Source organism: Benincasa hispida, chromosome 11, assembly GCF_027475165.1.
Source record: "Benincasa hispida cultivar pf3 chromosome 11, pf3_genome.v1.1, whole genome shotgun sequence".
Lineage (NCBI taxonomy): Eukaryota > Viridiplantae > Streptophyta > Magnoliopsida > Cucurbitales > Cucurbitaceae > Benincasa > Benincasa hispida.
Genome location: NC_143488.1, coordinates 58,441,092 through 58,462,273, shown reverse-complemented (window position 1 = coordinate 58,462,273; position 21,182 = coordinate 58,441,092). Strand labels below are relative to the sequence as shown.

At 38.4% G+C, this 21,182-nt stretch overlaps 1 pseudogene; it reads right to left on the bottom strand.

Moving 5' to 3' along the window:
• Positions 1 to 576: 576 nt before the first annotated feature.
• On the bottom strand, positions 577 to 10,012 carry LOC120090739 (immune-associated nucleotide-binding protein 9 pseudogene; annotated as a pseudogene).
• Between the last annotated feature and the right edge of the window lie 11,170 nt (positions 10,013 to 21,182).

The window sequence follows — 21,182 nt, the reverse complement described above, 5'->3', positions numbered from 1 at the left end:
TCAAAATGAGTATAGTTCAACTGACATCAAGTATTGTACAATTAATTTTGAAGTCAGAGATTTGATCTCCACATCCCGCATATTATAAAAAAGAATGACTATGTTATTTATTTTCAACTCAATACAATAGTTCCATATACATATATTTTTGAAAAAAATAAATCATTAAATAAATAGGGGAAGTAATTTTTACCTTGAAAAAACATTACAATTTTTACCCTATAATAAGTTTCATTTGAAAACTCGTTTAAAGTACTCTCTCCATGCTTTAGTTTCAATAAATTACAAAAACATATATATGATACAAATTGAAAATTAAATTTCAAAGAAAAACAATATTAAATCTACATTTTTGTAAAAATTTGAGAGTTCAATTTTAACGAACTTATTCAACCATGAATTTTTGTAGTAAATCAAATTTAAATTTGTCTAAAACACTATATTACTGCAATTGGTGAATTTACAAAGACTTTTAGATTGCTCCTTGAGTGAACCAGCAAAAATATTTATCTATAGTCTAATTTGATGGAAATTGACCTTATTGATACAAGATGTGACAAATTAAGGATGTGGGGTCTACCTCATTAAGTGTTCTTCAAGCTTGAGGTCTGAATAAAAGTCTTGTGTGCAAGACTGTTCAAGCTTTTTTTTTTACTTCATCAAATTCCTTCTCAAGCTTTTTATTAGAAACCAAAGGAGGTTTATAGGGCTGTCCTCCATTTTGGTCAATAATTTCCTTCACTAAATCCAAAAGCTCATTCACTTGTTCATCCTTCTTTGCTTCACTCTTAGTTTTGTTGTAAAAAATCACACATGTTCTTGCAGGCAGCTAGAATGTCCTTCAGAGCCACAGGACATTCATGGCTCAAATAATCTTCTATGTCGTCGTCTTTGTCGAACTCGTCACCTCCGGTTAAGATTACAATGGTGTAATCCACAATTTTGGTTTCAAATGTATTTTGTAGGGTTTTAGTGATGGCTTCTTTTTCTTGAGTGAATCGGTTTCTAATTGAAAAAACTAAAATAGCTACATGAATTCCTTCACTTACTTTCCTTGTACTTCATTATTTCTCTTGCGATGGATCTTGTTCCACTGGATAAATCGAATATTCCTATATACTTTCATAATTTGTTGCACGATGAGAGATCAACTTCAAATTAGATTGATATATATATATATATAGATTTCTTGTTATTGGATTAATGGTTGAATTATTATAATCAATTAAGTTATAATATACGCTAATACTTATAATTTAATCCATTAAACTTATAAAATGTCCTAAGTGAATCAATTTATACCATTTTATCAAGATTATTCTTGAAAATCTTTTATGCATCAATTCTTACACATGTGTATAGACTTATAATCAAGTTTAATTGATTAGACTCTCATTTGATAACCATTTAGTTTTTGCAAATTATACGTATTTTCTTATAACTTATTTTTCATAGTTTTCATTTTTCCTAACTAACAAATATTTGAATTCTTAGTCTAATTCAGGAAAATATCTAGTATTGCAATAATATGAGAAAAAAAATTGTTCTACGATATATATGAAAGTTCTTTCATACTATACTTTATTCATGGTTTTGTATAGAAAAACATTTAGAATTTGTGTGAGACATATGAATTAAAATAATATATTATTTAGTGATGTGTCAAAATATGAGTGAAAGAAGTATATACTACAATATACTCATAATTTTCCATCATTCCAAAAACACAACCAAGTTTTGAAAAACTATTTTCTTTTCTTTCAAAACTTTGCTTGATTTTGAAAACACTCCTAATAAGTAGAAAATAAAACAAGAAAATCATGAATAGTGATAGTCTTTATAAGCTTAATTCTCAAAAACCAATAAACAAAAATTAAAATCTTGTTTGGTAATCATTCTATTTTTTAAACTGTGTTTGTTTTCTCCTAGTTTTTGTATGATAACCATTTTGTTTCTTTAGAATTATGCTTGTTATCTCTTGATTTCTTACCCGTGATTTTTATATTTCCTAGGTAAATAGTAAAATTCTTAGCAAATTAATTTTTAAAAGCAAAAACAAAATTTTCAAAACTAGTATTTTTTTTTCTCCTTCAATGGCTTTGATTTTGAAAATATTTCTAAAATGAATACAACAAAACATAGAAAACAATAGATGCAAGTAGTGCTTATAAGCTTAATACTAAAAAACAAAAAAATAAATAAAAATAAAAACTAAGGCCACTTTCAGGACTATTTGATTGTTTTTTTTTTTTTTTTTTTTTTTTTTTTTTGCTTATGAAAATTAAGATGTTAGATTTTGTTAGAACGCTGGTCTTTAAAAGACTTTATTATCGTAACGAGTTGCCACAATCTCCCAGACTAGCAACTAAATGATAAATGAATTCTTCATTAAACGATATGAGTCAAACAAAGACTAGTCGATCGCTTATCAAATTCTAAACGATCATTTTCAAACTCTATATGATCGTTTACAGTTTCTACACGATCACTGAGTAATATTAGACGATCGCTTACAAAACACCCCGCCATCGCTTACAAGGTACTACACGATCGCTTACAAGAAATTATACGATCGCTTACTAAATACTATACGATCACCTATCAAATGCTACACGATCATTGGGCTCTGCTACTCGATCGCTTAGTAGAAGAGGTAGACAATGAGTGGCACACTACGACAGATTCTATATGATAGAGACTTCCGAACTCCCACTCTCGAGAGCTCTCCTTCCTCACTTCAGATATTCAAACTTTACTACCCTCTCCTTTGGGTTTTTTCTTCTTTTTAAACCTCAACTTCTCTCAACAGAATCAAAAGTAGTCCTTAACCAATTCAACTCCTATCTTCCCCTTATCTCCTCTATTTTTTTCCTTTTTTATATTGCAACATAATTGTAGGCCTATCATTACCTCCCCCCTCGACCTTTACCTTGTCCTCAAGGTGAAGTTTTGGCTGTCCAACCACCTTTTTTACAGTCTTCTTCATTCTCTCTTGAGCCACCCTCAAATGCTCCTTAAGTACTCGCAGGGCAGCATCCTATGTTTTCATTGTACATTTCATACTAACCCCGGCCTTTGCCATATTTGGATTCCCTTGCAGAGTAATCTTCCGACCCTCATGAACAAATGCCATTGTTAGGTTCCGCCAATCTACCTCTATTTTTCCCAAAGAGTGTAGCCATTGCATCACTAAAATCACATCAACATTCCCTAGCTCCAACGGCAGGAAACTATCACACACTCTCCAATCACCCAGCCTCATTTCCACATTTTTGCTTACTCTCTTACCTTGCACTACGGTTCTTGATCCCAAAACTACTTCATAATTGGTCGTTCTGTGACGTTCAACTGCAGACGATTTGCTAGACTCTCTAATATGAAGTTATTCATGGCTCCAAAATCTACCAATATCACCACTGATTCTCCTTTGATTTCCCCTGTGATCTTCATTGTTCGAGGTTTCGTCAATCCCCTAACGAAGTTCACAGAAAGTTCAGCAATAGGCGATATTTCCTCACTCAATGTCAACATATTCAATTCTAACGGCTCTTCCCTTACTTCATCGTCTTCATACAACCATTCCTCACCGGACGCCTGCACTACAATTAATCTCAGTTCTCTCAACTCTCGCCCTTTGCACCGATGCCCAACAATATACTTTTCGTCACACCGGAAACAAAATACTTTTTCTCTCTTCGACTGAAATTCAGCATTTGTTAATCTTCTCGCCGGAATTTCTCTCTGGTTATCATTATTTGATGTTCCTTGCAACGTGATGGTTCTCATCGAAATGACTCTTCTGTCTTCCCTCCCTCTTTCGTTTCACTTCTGCCTACTGTCTTTCTCACATTTTCTATATTGAATTTCGAAGAGTTCGAATTTTGGATCTTACCTCTGTATGTTCGCGCTCGTCCCGCTTCGACCTGCGTATTTTATCTATCTTCAACATGTTGTGCAAACGACATCATTTACGCTAACCCAGTGGGATCGCAGCACTCAACTTCAGCCTTTATCCACGACGCCAAACCGTTCATGAATGTCTCCTCTAAACGTTCATTCGGCAGATGAGGCAACGACGCTACTAACTTATCAAACAAATTTCGACATGCCTTCATACTTGTTTCTTGTTTAATAGCCAAGAATTTCCCATAGATCAATCCCTCTCTTAAAGATCAGAATCGCACTAACATCTTTTTCTTTAAGTCTTCCCAATCTTTAAATGACTCTCTGCCTTTCTTCGACTGGTACCAGTCTAATGTGGCACCCTCAAAACTTATAACCGCCACGGCATCTTCTCAGATTCAGTCAACTTATAAATTTGAAAATAGCGGTCTGCTCTGAATAACCGCGCATCTGAATCATTTCTGCTGAACACCGACATTTCTGCTTTCTTCAATTTACTTCAGTCGCAAATCACATCTTCACCAGCTGCTTTTCACTGAGCTATTTGTTCCACACACATTTTGGGTGTTTGATCCTTCTGCCTCTTCCGTCACCTTTGTCTTTCCCTTGGCCATTTCCGTAACATAAGAAATGAGCATTTATTGATATTTCTCTGCCTGCAATCCCAATCTCTCAATGCCCTTCGCTAACGACGTCAAATTCTCCTCTATGGTTGGCAATCTCTCAATGCGACAATAATACTAGACGATCGCTTACAAAACACCCTGTCATCGCTTACAAGATACTACATGATCGCTTACAAGAAAGTACCGAATAATATACGATCGACTACCAAATGTTATACGATCGTTGGGCTCTGCTACTCGATTGTTTAGTAGAAGAGGTAGACGATGAGTGGCACACTACGACAGATTCTACACGATAGAGACATCCGAACTCCCACTCTCAAGCCCTTTCTCACTCCAGATATTCAAACTTTATTACCCTCTCCTTTGGTTTCTTTCTTCTTTTTAAACCTCAACTTCTCCCAACAGAATTGAAAGTAGTCCTTAACCGATTCAATCGTTGTCTTCCCCTTATCTCGTCTATTTTTTCTTTTTTTGCTATTGCAACATAATTGGAGGCTCTGCACGTCATCTCAGGCCTTTTATTTAGAATTATGAGGGCTATTAAGCAGAATAGCGGCAATTATGTTAGAAATTCATGAGAAAATGAGTTTGCGTCATTCAGCATTAAGAATCTCGGCTAACCCACTAGCGTTATTATGCGTTCAATTGTCTATTTCTGTAGCTAACGTAGGAATCGAACGTAGACGTGGAAGCCGGGCTATCGTATAGATGACCGCAAGCGGAGAAATTCTCCATCGCAAATGCGAACGCATACGTTGTGAAACCTGGATTTTCATTTTTTCTACTTAAGTAGGTGGTTAAGGAAATTAACTAAGTAAAAGTTAAATCCTATAGGGAAGAAAATTTCTAGGTGTTGAATAGATTTTCCTTGAGTAGTTTGAGTTATGTTTTAATTGATGAAAAATTGACTAAGTGTTGGACTAGACATTGTCATGCATTGGCCATAAGATCTTGGAGATATTTAGGCCAAGGTAGAAGTTGAAGTGGGAGTGACACATACTTTAGAGGTTAGACCAACGCATTAGGCTGGATGGATGCATTGGATGATGGATGCGTTGGATGTGTTGGATGATGGATGCATTGGATGTGTTGGATGCGTTGACGAAGGAAGGAAAATGGAAGTGATGCGCTAAAAGGTTGGATGGCACAAGGGTGGGAGAGGACGCGGGTAAGGCATGTGGCATGCATCAAGCGCTCATGCACAGCGCACAGCCCTTGCGTCGAGCAGGCCAAGCGCTGCCAAATGCCCAGCCATGCGTGAGCAGCCTTGGCCAAACTGCCCAGCCATGCATCAAAATAGGCCAAGCTGTCGTGCCAAGCGATGCGTCGATGGAAGCGCCTATGTGTTGAGCGGCCGAGCGTAAAATGCGTCGATGGCAACGCCCATGCGTCGAGTGGCCATGCCAAGCGCACATCCATGCATCGAAGCACCCTGTCGAGCGGCTGTGCAACGAACACCCCTGCAATGCGTCGAACGCCTTGCCATGCGCCCATGCGGCCGAGCAAGCCAATGCGTCGAGCGACCATCGCCTATGCAGCACGACCATGCATCGGTGGCCAGCGCCTATGCCAAGCACCATGCGCCCATGCCAAGCAAGCCTTGCGATGGTACCTAGTGAGCCATGCATCGAGGATGAGTGGCCACACTATGCGTTGGTGATGGCTAGCTCTTGTGATAGCTAAGTTGGATTGCGATGGTAGTGAATTAGCTTGCTATGTGTTGATTATAGGCTATGCATTGAGTATGGACTATGCATTGAACATCCAAGAGGTGGACGCATATAAAGGATAAGATCATATCGAAAACGTCAACAAACCATGTGTCTTCTTGGGAGGAAGCCTTAAACCTTAAGCAAATTAGGTGGATGCATAAGAAGACATGTAAAGGATGAGGGCTATGCGTTGGTGAAAGGAGAAGAAGACACCTTGGGTTGCGCTGATGCAAGATTGCGTTGATGGTGTAAGGAAGAGACACTTGGTCATGCGGCCAAGTAGGAGGTGTCAGCCATGGAGCAATCTTAGACGCCTATAAATAGAGCCAAGAACTTTAGATGAAAACTCAAATTCTCTTCAAAAGACATAAAGAATAGTGTATTGGGAGGAGACCATGCGTTGGTAGCAAGACCATGCGTTGGTCAAGAAGTTCCAAGAGCGAAGATGCTGTCAGGAAGAAAAGACAGGAAGTAGTATCAACTTGGAACGAGGAGTTCTCCCAGAATACTTATGTGTTTGATGTGATTCTAAAGCCATCTGAAAGCTAAAATAGTCTAGTTTTCATTGTGGGGATGCTGAAGAATAAGCTCCAAGGAATCGGGCTGGAAGCTGAGAAAAAGACAGAAGGGTTAGGCTGTCGGGTAAGCTGGGCCAGTATTGATATTTTGAAGATTTCGGCCAAACCACAAGGATTTCTGAGTTAATATTTTAGAGTAATATTCCTGAGACATTGTAGAGAATATGTGTAGAAGAAAGTATCTCTAGATAAAGCCTATAACTATGAGTAATCTGAGCTTTAATTTGAATCTGGATTTTAGGGTTCAAAAAGGAGCCCAAGGTGACCAAGGAACTTCTAGAGAGAAGGGTTCCTAAACGATCAAGGTGAATGACTAAAATATTTAAAATGTTTTAAGAAACCATGTGCTAAAGAAAGATCTTTCAGATAAAGACATGTTTTCTAAGTTTTATTAAAGAAAGTCATTGTATGATTAGTTTTACTTGAAACTCGATACCGAAGGACATTTGAGAAGGTATCTGAGTAGCTCGATACTGAAGAACACAGTTGAGAAGGTATCTGAGCAAAAGTACCCAAGTGTGGGGTATTTTTTTGATAAAAATCAGTTTTCTGGTCACTCACTAGGCTTTATAGCTCATGCTTTCCAAATGTTTTTCTTTTTCTTCCCAGGTAGCGGAAAGTTGAAGAGTTCTAGGGTGCTGCTAAGGTCAAGGTCTGCCACGTGCCACAGTTACACTTCTGGAAGGTTTTACAGTTTTTTTCGTAAGCTTTATAGTTAAGTCTTGGAGTTGTATAAACGTTACATTGTTGTAAAATAAAATGGGCCTACTTAATCAGTTGATTGTTCAATTTGTACGTTGGTATTAGAGTTATTTCTGCAAGAGTTTTATGTAGTAAATGTCAACCAAAGGATTGATAACTGCTACAGTCACGCCTTTTCCTAGGCTAAGAGGGTGGTCTGGGGCGGGGTGTGACATACGTTCAATGCATGGGTGTTGCGGTAATCAACCGCATGCGTCCATCGCATAGAAGTTGCGATCATCAAGCGATTGCGGTCATCGTGTAGAAGTTGCGGTAATCAAGCGAATGCAGTCATTTCAAGATTGTGGCTACACGATGATAACCATAATAGAGGGATGAACGCAAAGTTGGTGGAATGGAAGCATCAACACATCTCTCGGGAAAATCAAAAGATGATGTTGACATTTCACCTACCACGTTGTTAACAGCAGAGATTCAGAATAGGACCCTCACGTCGCGAATGTCAAAATTAGAGTAGGTCCATTAATGCTGTCAACGATCAAGCTCTATAAATAGAAGTCGCTGAGCATAACTTCAGATCATCCAAGGTTTCCTACCTTCGAGTGGATCCTTGTTATCCAAACCAAAGCATTAAAAGAAAGCTTGAGAGTGCTTCATCTTCTTCATCCATTCCGGGTGATGACTGGAGCCTTCGCCGGAGTTAGATCTCGAGAGAGTCAACTCCACCACCCTTCCATGGAACCACCGGCAGCCTTGACACACATCCACTGGAAGCAAAACATTGCTTCCAGCTGGTCATTTCATTTTCTCTTCTTTTCTTATATTGTATTGTATTACATTTTTTATTAAGAAATTAATACATTGTGTGTTTAATGCATTTTTATATTTCCTTCGATTCCATCTCCATCTTCATTACTTAGTATCCTTAATCTTCATTGCATCACTTAGTGTGACTATTAGAGTATCGCATACTTAGTCATTCGGATTAGAGATATGAAGCATGTAGCAAACCACCGGAAGGTGTGCATTGTGTGAGTGTATGAGAAAACCTTATTTGCTTAGTGTAAAGCTGTAGCAACGCCTGTCTATAGGTGGACGCAATGCTTGTCTATGAGTAAAGTCAGCAATAACTAACTGCCCAGGAGGGTAAGTGGTTGGTCACATTAAGTAATGTAAGCAAGTATTCACTAAAGATAGGAATAATTTTACGTCAGCCAAGTTTATGCGGTTACCTTTTCTTATGAGCGCATCATTCATCATTTAGGCATACTTGAGAGAGTAGTCTAAAAACCAAATCTAAGACTCGAGAGAGCGGATTGGAATGCATAAGCAAGAATGAGGAACTTAGAGATAAGCTCTGTTTGCTATTACACAGCGTATGCACCCTACGAATAGGATATTGCATGCGTCCAGAAGTAGGATATGGTGGTATGCGGCTATCACGCTCATGCGGCAAGAGCACGTGAGCGGGTTATGGAGGTTTAGGCATAGGCTTCTCGGCACTATCGCATATACATCGCATGCATCCTAGAATTAGGCACAAGTGTGTGTAGCATGATCGCATAGCTTGCATTGGCTAAGGTTGCCTTTGCGGTCAAGCTTAGGGTTGCGATGAAGACATCTCACATTTTATCTATTTTCCATGCATTTTACTACGCGTCAACAGTTGCCATGTCTCTACCTCTCATTCATACTTCCAATGTTTTGTTTGTTAGATAGGAGTAGGAGTAGTTTATAGCTTATACCCTCCATCATTCTTTTATTCAACCGCCCCAAACACATTACCGCATAGCATTTAGTTACAAGTCCCTGAGTTCGACCTCGGATCACTTGAGAAACTTGCGTTCGCGTTATACTTGGCGTGAGCGCAAGAAAACTTGTGACAGGAACGCATGGTCATCGAATACATTCGTTAATGCATAGTTTCATTCCAACGCATGACCACCGATGCATGAGTATCAATGCATAGCCTTAAGACATTCATCGTGTAATTGCGTCCCTCTAATTTTCGTCATCAGAGGCCTATCAGATTTCTTTGCTATGTTATCTCCTTTCTACCAATATATTAAAAAATAAAATAAAATAAATTTAAAAACTTGTTTTAATTTTAGAATTTGGCTACAAATTCAACTACTTTACTTAAAAATAGGAAAACTATGATAAGAAATTTATTAAAAAAAAAACATAATTTTCAAAAATTTAAAATTAAAAATCAAATAATTGTCAAATCCAGTTTAAGTAGTTATTAAAAGGAACCTAAATAATAGCTATCAAAGAAAGCCTTAATTAGCAATTTCTTACTAGGAGTGTCGGTGACATTAATTACTTGCCCATCATTCCCAACACATCTCTCCAAGGTGGAAGTTTTTGTAATGTCGGATGTTCTTTTTCTTGACGTGAACACTTTTTTTCCAAGAATACTATTTCCAGTTGTACTTGTTCCATTTCCAATACGACCAATTAACACCATAGTTAGATAAGGAACAACCTCAATTATTATTTACTTAAATATTAAACAGATCGATTAAGCTAAAAAAAAACAAAGAATGAGAGAGACATCAAAAGCCAATTTACTTTGTATATGTTGTGGTAAGGAAAAAAAAACATGGTGTTTCCCTTTTATAGAAATGTAAAACTCATTATTATCGTCAGTTTAATGAGTAAATTGAAATGAAAGTCAATGACAAGGGGAAGTAATCTAGGTATAAATCCTAAACTTAACCACATGGGATTCATTGGCTCAACAAGAATACTGGAATCCAAGTGGAGTGGACTATTAACAAATTTTCTCTAAAAAGAGAAAAGAAACGAATTTCCTTACAACAGAATAAATACTTTTAAACAAAATTCAGCATTAAATATAATTAAACCCTGATAGATTATTCGAGATTATTAGTTTGTGTTTCGGGTACAAATTATTTTAGTATGTAATGAGGGTTTTCAAACAGTTTTATTGTAGTTGAGCATGAGTTATAATAATGAGACCCAAACATTAAGTGGGCTACCATCCATGAAAAGTTGAGAGCCCAACTGGCCCCTAAACGTTCGTGTGAGTGTATCAAATTTAATTACCATTCTTCTTCAAATTTCATTCTAAAACGATCAGCTAAGAATTGTAATAGTATCAATTAAACTTCTAAATTGTCATAAATGAATAAATATTTAGATCTTTTGTTAAGATTACGTTTGAAAATCATCTCATGCATATCAAAATCTTATGCATGATGTATGTTTGTTCAACTACTAGATTAACAAAAATGGACTACTAGAACTGATGTATAAGTGATCTTAAAGAGAATCTTATTAATTAAGAATCTAAATTATTCTAAGCTGATAATTATCAACTGAGACGTTTTAGAACATGTTTTCAAAAGGAAGCATCTTAGAATAAGTTCTGGAACTATGAGTAATCTAAGCTGATAATTGAATCTGGAAATTAGGGTTCAAAAGGGAACCAAGGAAACTTAAGGAACTTGGGAAAGGAAAGTTCCTAACCAACCAAGGTGAGTGGTTATTCTATTGTTTGTATGATTAATTTCTATGTATATATGTGAATATATATATAGCTTATGTTTGAAATATTAGCATGATCGGGAAATGTGTTTTGCCTAAATTGATTGTTGTCGTATTGTTGTCATAATGGTATGTCATGGTGTCGGAATGAGATTTGTACTCAGGATAATGTTAGCATGCCTTGTGGATGTTTGGCTGGAAATGTCAAGGTACCTGACTGGAATTGTCAATATACTCAAGCATGACTAATAGGAACTAATAATATACTCAGCAGACTATAAGATTGTGTCCAAACTTGGTCATCGCGGGTTATTCACGGAGAATAATCGGGGAAGATACATGATCATGATAGGGTTGTCTAGCTGACAGGTTGGGGTGATTACACTATGTGATTGTTGTTGATCGTGGAATTGTATTCCCAAAAATGAATTTCTAAAACCAAACTTGTGTTTATTTAAAGTTGCCACTCACTGAGCTTTATAACTCACGTTTTTCATGTTTTATGTCTGTCTCTTCCCCCCCCAAGGTAGCGAAAGGTGAGAAGTTCCAGGGTGTTGCTAAGGTCAAGGTCTGTCACATGCCACAGTTACACTTCTAGAAGGTTTTATAGTTGTTGTTGTAAACTTTATAGTTAAGTCTTGGAGTTGTATAAACGTTACATTGTTGTAATAAAATGGGCCTACTTAATCAATTATTATTTGCTTCCTTGACTTAATCAGTTGGTTGTTGAATTTGTTCATTGGTATCAGAGTTATTTTCGCAAGAGTTATTAGGCAGTAAATGTCAACAAAAGGGTTGATAATTGTTGCAGTCATGTCCTTTCCTAGGCTCAGAGAGTAGTCTTGGACGGGGTGTGACAATAATGTTGGCCAAAAATACCCACTTTGTAACACTTTTGCTGCTGTGCGTTGGTCTCTAAAGTGTCCTCCATATGGCGAGTCATGGCATTGTGATAATATGCGTTGGTGAGCAGCGTCTGGTACGCATAGGCGCAAAATCTGGTCTGATCCCATTTTATAAAGATTTGGCTTGTTCCAATAATATGAAATGCATTCATGTCTGAGCCGCCTCTTCTGGTGGGTTGTGTAATCCTCAGTGACTTGTTCGCAAACCAGAAAATTGACCACGTCTGTATACCATGGTGATTCTTCAATTTTAAATAGTTGCTTGTCTGAGAAGGTAACGTTCACCTCTGACTGGTTGTGATCAACTTCTGGATTTTCTAATCTAGATAAATGGTCTGCAACCTGGTTCTCCATCCCCTTGCGATCAATGATCTCTATATTGATTCTTGAGAACCCATCTAATCAATCTTGGCATCGCATCTTTCTTTGTCATCAAATATTTTATCGTTGAATGGTCAGTGTAAATGATTACTTTAGTTCCCAGCAAATAAGCTCTGATTTTTTCCAACGCAAATATCACCGCAAGCAATTCTTTTTCTGTGATAGTGTAATTTGTTTGAGCAAGATTCAAGGTTTTACTCGCATATGCGATGGGGTGTAGCATTATTTTCTTCTTTTACGCCAGCACTGCTCCCATCGCATAACCGCTTGAATCACACATCAATTCAAAGGGTTGTGTCCAGTCCGGTGTGATCAACACAGGTGCGGTTGTTAATGCGTTCTTCAATATTTTGAATGCGTTGAGGCATTGGTCATCAAAGTCAAACTTTCTTTTTGCCTCCAGTAACGCACTCAGTGGTCGTGCAATCTTTGAAAAGTCTTTCACAAAACGTCTATAAAAGCCAGCATGTTCTAAAAAGCTTCTGACAGCCTTCACATTTGCTGGAGGTGGAAGCTTTTCAATCGCCTCAATCTTTGCCTTGTCCACCTCCAGCCCATCCTTGGAGACTCTGTGCCTAAGCACAATACCTTCCTTTACCATGAAATGGAATTTCTCCCAGTTTAGCACGAGGTTCGTCTCTTCATATCTTTTCAGTATCTTTTCCAGGTTGTTGAGACAGACTTCGTATGTTTGCCCATACACCGAGAAGTCGTCCATGAAAATTTTCACATAATCTTCAAGATACTAGGAAAAGATAGCCATCATACACCTTTAGAAAGTGCTCGGCACGTTGCATAGGCCGAACAGCATACGTCGAAACGCAAATCTTCCATACGGACAGATGAATGTGGTTTTCTCTTGATCTTTAGGAGCAATCATGATTTGGTTATAGCCAGCATATCCATCCAGGAAGCAGTAGAAAGCATTTCCAGCTAGGTGGTCTAGCATCTGGCCGATAAAAGGCAAAGGGAAATGATCATTCTTTGTCGCCACATTTAGTTTGCAGTAGTCCATGCAAATCCGCCATCCAGTGACGGTTCTCATTGGTATCAGTTCATTATTTGCATTAGGGACTACCATCACCCCTCCTTTCTTTGGCACGCATTGCACGGGGCTGATCCACTTGCTGTTGGCTATTGGATAGATAATTCCCGCGCCTAACCACTTGATTATTTTCTTCTTCATGACCTCCTTCATCGTAGGCTTGAGTCTACGTTGATGTTCGATTGATCCTTTCTGATTGTCCTCGAGACGAATCCTATGCATGTAGTATTCGGGGCTGATTTCTCTGATGTCTGATAGCATCCAGCCAATTGCTTTTATATACTTTCTCAGGATGCTCAGCAGTGTATTCTCTTGATCTTCATTAAGTGCAGAGGAAATTATTACAAGTAGCTTTTCATTCTGCCCTAGAAATGCATACTTCAGGTGGTTTGGAAGGGTCTTCAGCTCTATTGTTGGTGGTTGTTCCAAGGATGGCTTTGTTGTTTTTCTTTCTTCACTCGCTGTCAGCTTGTCTTCTTTGGATGCGATCATCTCATCTTCTTTGGTTGTTTTTTCTGTGATCGCATTGCAGGCTACTATGGATGTGGTCGCATCCTCATCTTCATTTTCATATTCAAACTTTTCTTCTTCATTCAAACTTGGTTCATCATCAGATTCATTGAGGTCTTCTTCTTTAGGATATTTCATGGCTCGGATAATATCAAACCTGAGATTCTGCCCATTCACGCTCAGTGTGATCTCTTCCTTATACATATCAATCTGAGCACGACCAGTGGATAAAAATGGTCGTCCCAGGATGATGGGTACATCCTTGTCCGCTTCATAGTCCAGGATGATGAAGTCTGCCAGTAATATAAATTTATCAATAGTAACTAAGACATCCTTCACCTTCCCTTCTGGATGCACTAAGGATCTATCAGCTAATTGGAGAGTCGCCATTGTGGGCGCCAGCTGCCCCACATTCAGCTGCTTGAAAATTGAAAGAGGTATCAAGTTAATGGTGGCCCCGAGATCGCAAAGCACTTGACCGATGTATAACCCTCCAATAGAGCAGGGTATGGTGAAACTTCCAGGGTCACGCATTTTTGGTGGAATTATGGATTTTGAACTTTGCGTCAATACCACTGTTGTGAACTTACCAGTGCTTCTCTTCTTTGTCACCATATCCTTCAGAAACTTTGTATACTTGGGCATCTGTTTGATCACTTCAGTGAACGGAATGCTAATATACAACTGTTTCAACATATCCATGAAGCGTTGATATTGTACCTCATCATTTTTATTCTTTTTGAGTCTCTGGAGGAATGGTGGCAGTTGTATTCTCACGGTTCCCCATTCTTTCGACTTCGAAGTGGACGCAATCTCTGGTTCCATCGCCTCCTTTTCTCCTGTTTCTTCTTGAGTCAACGGGGTCTATGTTCCATCGTAATAGGAGAATTCCAGCTCGGTTCCTTCTTCTCCTCCGCCACAGTCTTTTCGCTTCGCAACATCACAACTTGACATTGCCCTTTCCCCGTGCCCCCTGGGTTGCACAGGAGCTCTGTTGAACTCGGCAATGCCCCCTACGGTATATTCTTGAGTTCGTCCGCAATCTGTCCTATTTGAATTTCCAGATAGCGGATAGACGTCGCTTGGTTCTGAAGCACTGTTTCATTCTTTTCAATATATTACTTCCGCAAACTCTCCAAAGATGAAGTTTGCAGCGCCTGCGAACTGCTGGCTTGGTTTTGCGTTTGACCGTTTGTTCGCGGGAAAAATCCTTGTGGCCCTTCTTTTTGCGCCACTGATTGAAAATTTTTTTGTTGATTTTTCCATGCAAAGTTAGGGTGGTTTCTCCACCCAGGGTTGTACGTATTGGAAAACAGATTATTTTTCACGAAATAGACTGACTGTGGGTTCCTCGGGCATTTCTCCATTGGATGGCCTTCACCGCAAGTAACACAACTTGCGGCCGTTTGGTTGATTGCGTTAACTTGCCCACTATGCGTTCCTGGGCTACTGATTGCGATTCCTTGTATCAAATTCATCATCGCAGTCATTTGGTTTTGAAGGGATGCGATGGCCCCATTATTTGCATCACTGTCTTTGATTCTTAATCTTTGATCGCTTTCTCTCCAGTCTTCATGATTTTTAGAAATTTGATCAAGTATATTCTTGGCCTCATCGTATGTCTTATTAAGCAGACCTCCAGCTGCTGCCGCATTGGCAGCCATCTGCGATACAGGGTTTAATCCGTGGTAGAAAATTTCCATCTGTAAACAATCTGGTAAGCCATTATACGGGCAATCTCTTACCAGCCTCTTAAACCTCGCCCAGGCGTCACTGAGCGATTCGTCAATAGCCTCTTCAAAATTGATGATCAACTTCCTCCTTCTGGCTTTCTTCATTGGGAGGAAGTACTTCTTCATGAACTTCTCAACTTCTTATTCCCATGATGTAATCTCCCCAGGTTCGAAAGAATAATCCCATTTCCGTGCCTGGTCACACAACGAAAATGGGAACAATGTTAATCAAACCTCCTCAGTGGAGATGTTAGGGAACACAAACATATTGCAAATCTCGATAAAACTTCAGAGGTGGGTGTGCGGATCCTCGCCATGCCTACCACCAAGCTGTCCGACAATTTGAATCATATGCAGCATCACCAATTTCATTTCAAACCTTAATCCGTCAAGAGTTGGCCTCATGATTCCTAATGAGAAATCATAGAGGTAGGGCGACACATAGTCCCAGATGGGCCTATTGCGGTCGTTCGCCAATAGGATGGGGTTTTCTATGATATTATTTGCATTTGGTGCTCCATTTTCTAGTTGCTCCGCCATGTTTAGATCTTTTTCTTGTTGACGTTGGTGGTTGTTTCTCCTTCTTCTTCGGAAAGTTCTCTCAATCTCTGGGTCGTAAATGAGCTCGGGCTTTTGTCCTTCGCTCATCGACGCCCGCTTCTTCCCTTACCTAAAGAGAAGAAGTGCACAAAGATGGAGAGTCTGCAAAGAAGATTAAAAAAGTTACTGTTAGGACTGTCGTAGTCCCTGGCAACGGCGCCAAAAACTTAATGTGTGGTTAATGCGATAAAGTAATGGTGTAGAATGCGATGGTGGAATATGCGTTGTGCATGCAAGTTTTCTTAACAAGATCCAAGTATAAACCCTACTAAGTTGCTTGGTAAGCCCAAGGTCGAACACAGAGACTAAGAAAATAGTATGCGATGGTGATTTCAGATCTCTTTGCGGTAACAAATAAAGCAATGTGTTGGTTGGTATGTTTTTTAAAGTATATAGTCTATGCGGCGGATTTGAGAAAAGAGTTAATAATATGAAAGTACAATGAGTATGCAAGGGAACGGGTTGAGAAGATTTTTAACTAACACTTCCTAAGATTGTGTTCATGTTATGCAATCATGCTACATACATACAACAGCAAGTCATTTCTCAATGCAAATGCTATAGCTTCTAGTTTTAGAACGCATGCGATGTGTGCGATGATGTCTATAGGACTTATGTCTAAGCTTCTATTCTTGTATATGTGATGATGAATGACATACACATACACAAAGCGACCGCATACTACCATATCCTATTTCTAGGGTGCATGCGATGCATGTTAGCAAACAAAGCTTATCTCTAAGTCTCTATCTCTTACCTATGCAGATCTAATCTTGTTTTCTCAAGTCTAGATTCCAACCTAACTCTCTCAAGTCTTAGGTTCTTTCTTTAGACTCTCTCTCGAGTAGCTCTAAAGGTGTGATGGACGCAACATAAGACAAGATGATCGCATGCAATGAAGATCCTAGGTCATGTTAGCTAAGTACTTCTCAACCCATTCGAAAGTTTAGTTACTCATGCATATTATAAAGAGAATGAACAGATGTAGAAATGCAGGTTCAATTATATAAATGAAATCGAAATACAGAATGACAATGTGAAATAAGATAAGGAGCCTGATAGCAATTTCTTGCTTCCCAAGGCTTTTACACTGTTTTTCTCTACTCTACTCAAAAGATATTCTTGCTTTCGCAAGAGTCGGCCTTCTCTCTATTTTTCATGCTCCCTGGCACTCTCTCGAGCTGACCAAGATGATCTTTCGGCGTCTTCTCTCTTCTCTCGCCTCCACCTTCTAAGTATAAGAAAACTATGAATAAGGCTAACTATCTTCTATATGGTGAACTCTCTGAACTTCTTTAACGAAGTTGGCCTTCCGTATTTATAGAGCTTCAGGGTGAAGAGCTTTTTCTCTCAAATGATTGCACTGATGGGATGTAATTAATTCTCTGTCTGATGCACCAAATAATTATCACCGAAAAGTTGAGTGTACTTGCTAAAGTGTGTCGTTAACGGCTTGTCAACTTAATTCAGAATCGACTGTCATCAGCTTCATGTCCCATCGTGATTTATTAAGCTTTCGCCTTGATGTGCTGGCTCTATGTGGCCGCCTTCTTGAGCAGATTTTCGCGAACGCAAACGATCGCATAGCCTTGCGTCGCAATCTTTTATGTGTTCGGACGCTAATTTCCTTGGATCACAATTTCACCTTGCGCCAACGCATTTTCCTGCACAAAATACATAAATTAGCTGTTTTAATGCGATGGACGCATGCGATCACAATGTTCTAAACTTAATGCTTTTGGATGCAATTTTATATATTTTTACCGTCGTAATCCTTCATTGTTTTATATCTTTGCAGCTGTAATAATGTGCATTTCTGCCCGTTATCACCCACCGACAGCTAACAATTTTTTTGTGAGGAGGAGCTGGTACTAGATCCCACGTATGGTTCTTGGCTAGAGCTTGAACTTCCAAATCCATGGCATTGTTCCAAGCCGGAGTGGCCAGTGCATCATTAATCCTTGTAGGTTTAGTGAGAGTGCAATCGCGAGTTGTGGCCTTTTTCATCCAGATTTTTGGCTTGAGTATTCCAGCCTTGGCACGAGTGATCATAGAATGGCCAAGGGGTGCAGACGGTGTACAGGAATTTGGGCCATCGGGAGATGATGGATTGGAGCAGTTGGTAGAGGAAAAGGTAGAGGGACTGAACATGGGCAGCAAGGATGATATTTGAGGCAGATGGGAGGTGTGTGGTTGGACAGGAGATGAAAATATTGATTTGGATGATGATGGGGTGGAAAGAGCAGTCAGATAGGAGTTTGATATATGCCTGGAAGGGGTTTGATTTGGGCTGTTAGATGGGATTGGAAGGTTTATTATTGATGGAGGATTTGAAGGACTGACTGGTAAAGGTAAAGAGTAAGGAGATTGGTCATACCATGGTAGTGGTGGATAGATGAGGGATGTCTAAGCAGTAGGTTGGGGCTACACTGATTCAGCTGTAAAACCTGAAACAAAAGGAAAGAAATTTTCATCAAATTCAACATGCCTTGATATTATAATCTTTCCCGATTGAGTGAGACACTTATGGCCTTTGTGAACCGGACTCGGCCCTAAGTACACACATCTTTCTGATTTGTACTGAAACTTTTGGTTGTTGTACGGTCGTAAGTAAGGGCAGCAAGCACATCCAAAAGTTCTTAGTTTAGAAAATTTCAACTATTTATGAATAAGTACTTCCATTGGTGACTTTCCTTTTAGAACTTGTACGGGCAGGCCATTAATGATGAAAGTAGAGGTCAAGAAGGCATCCCACCAGAAACGTAAGGGCATTGACGCTTGAGCTAGTAGGGTTAAACCCATTTCAACAATGTTTCTATGTTTCCTTTTGGCCTTGCCATTTTCTGCAGATGTATATAGGCAAGACAATCTTGATTTAACTTCTAGAGTATTGCACAGTTGATGTATTCTTTTAAATTCTCCTCCATTATCTGATTGAAAAACTTTTATAGTGGTTCCAAACTGAGTTTTCACCATATTAAGAAAGTGAGAGAAAGTAGCATAGGTATCACTTTTTAACTTTAACGGATATATCCAAGGAAATCTACTAAAGTCATCAAGGAAGTGAACATAGTAGCGATAACCATCAAATGACATTACTGATGCAGGACCCCATAAATCAGAATGTATTAGATTAAAAGGTGAGGATGCATGAGATGAGGAGTTTGAAAAGGGAAGAGCATGAGACTTGCCATACTTGCATGCTTCACAGAAAACAAAAACTTCATTGACTTTCACTGGCAGTTTACACTTTTTAACTATATCATTCATAACTTTTAAAGATGGATGTCCAAGTCTTCTATGCAAAATTTCCTTGGACACAACTACATTGACACTACAACTTTAAGTAACAGTAAAGCAAGCCATTGTTTTACCATCCTTTGTCAAGCAAGAACTATTTGATTTCACTAGACTGCCAGCGACTCTCGTTGTCTTCAACCTATATAGTCCTTCATTGAGTTCCCCATTCGGCACCACTTTCCGTATGGATATCCTTAACAAAACAGCAATCATCATGAAATTCAATAACCATCTTATTATCCTTAGCTAATTTTGAAACACTAACTAGATTCTTAGCTATTTCATGTACACATAAAACATTTTCCAAGTTAACCAAACCATTGTTTGTCACTAAGGAACAAGAACCAATATGAGAAATAGGAAGAGTACTTCCATTACCTACTGTCACTTTTTCAGTACCTCCATATTCAGATGAGTAAGTCATGCTGTTTGGATCACTAGTAACGTGATTGGAAGCCCCACTATCCATATACCATATGGGATCTGCAACAGACTCAGAAGTGGCCAAGAAGGGATTGGTTTAGGCTACCATCAGGGCTCGATTGAGTGGTAAGTGTTGGTTATCAAACATCTACCTTGGAGCTTGACTTCTGTTGTTCTGTGGTATATTTTGATTAGGAGTGAAGTTTCTGTTGAGTAGTTTGTAACAAGTGAGCGTAGTGTGGCCTTGTTTGAAGCAGATTTGGCAAGTGGGTCTGTTGTTATTGGCACCACTCCATCGACCCCTGCCTCGACCACGCCCATTTCCCCTTTGTCCATTGTTTTGAAAAGGAGGTCGAGTGTTAGGGTTGTTCTGCTGCTTGTTTCCATTGTGAGTGTTAGGATTGCTAAAGAGGCTGCCTTGCTGGTGTTCTGTAGTTCAAGTCATTTCTCAAAGCTTAGCAACTTCGAATGCAGATCAGCCCACTTTGTTTCTACTCTTCCTTGAATCGTGGCTACAATAGGGTTGTACTCTTCATCTAATCCTATCAAAACTTGTGATACCAGTGACCGAAGTGGAATCGGGTTGCCAGTATGCTCTAAGTTATCAGCATGTTTTTCATTGTTCTAAGGTAATCACTCATTTTCATTGATTCTTTCCGAGTAGTTTGATATATATACATATATATTGTTATTGGATTAATGGTTGAATTATTATAATCAATTAAGTTATAATATAGGCTAATACTTATAATTTAATCCATTAAACTTATAAAATGTCCTAAGTGAATCAAATTATACAGTTTTTATCAAAGATTATCCTTGAAAATCTTTTATGCATCAATTCTTACACATGTGTATAGACTTATAATCAAGTTTAATTGATTAGACTCTCATTTGATAACCATTTAGTTTTTTCAAATTGTACTTACTTTCTTATAATTTCTTTGTCATAGTTTTTGTTTTTCCTAATTAACAAATATTTGAATTTTTAGTCTAATTCAGGAAAATATCTAGTACTGCAATAATATGAGAAAAAAATTTGTTCTACAATATATATGAAAGTTCTTTCATACTACTTTATTCATTGTTTTGTTATAGAAAAACATTTAAGAATTTGTGTAAGACATATGAATTAAAATAATATATTATATAACGATGTGCCAAAATATGAGTAAAAGACTACAATATACCGATAATTTGCCATCATTCCAAAAACACAACCAAGTTTTGAAGATTTTGAAAATCCTC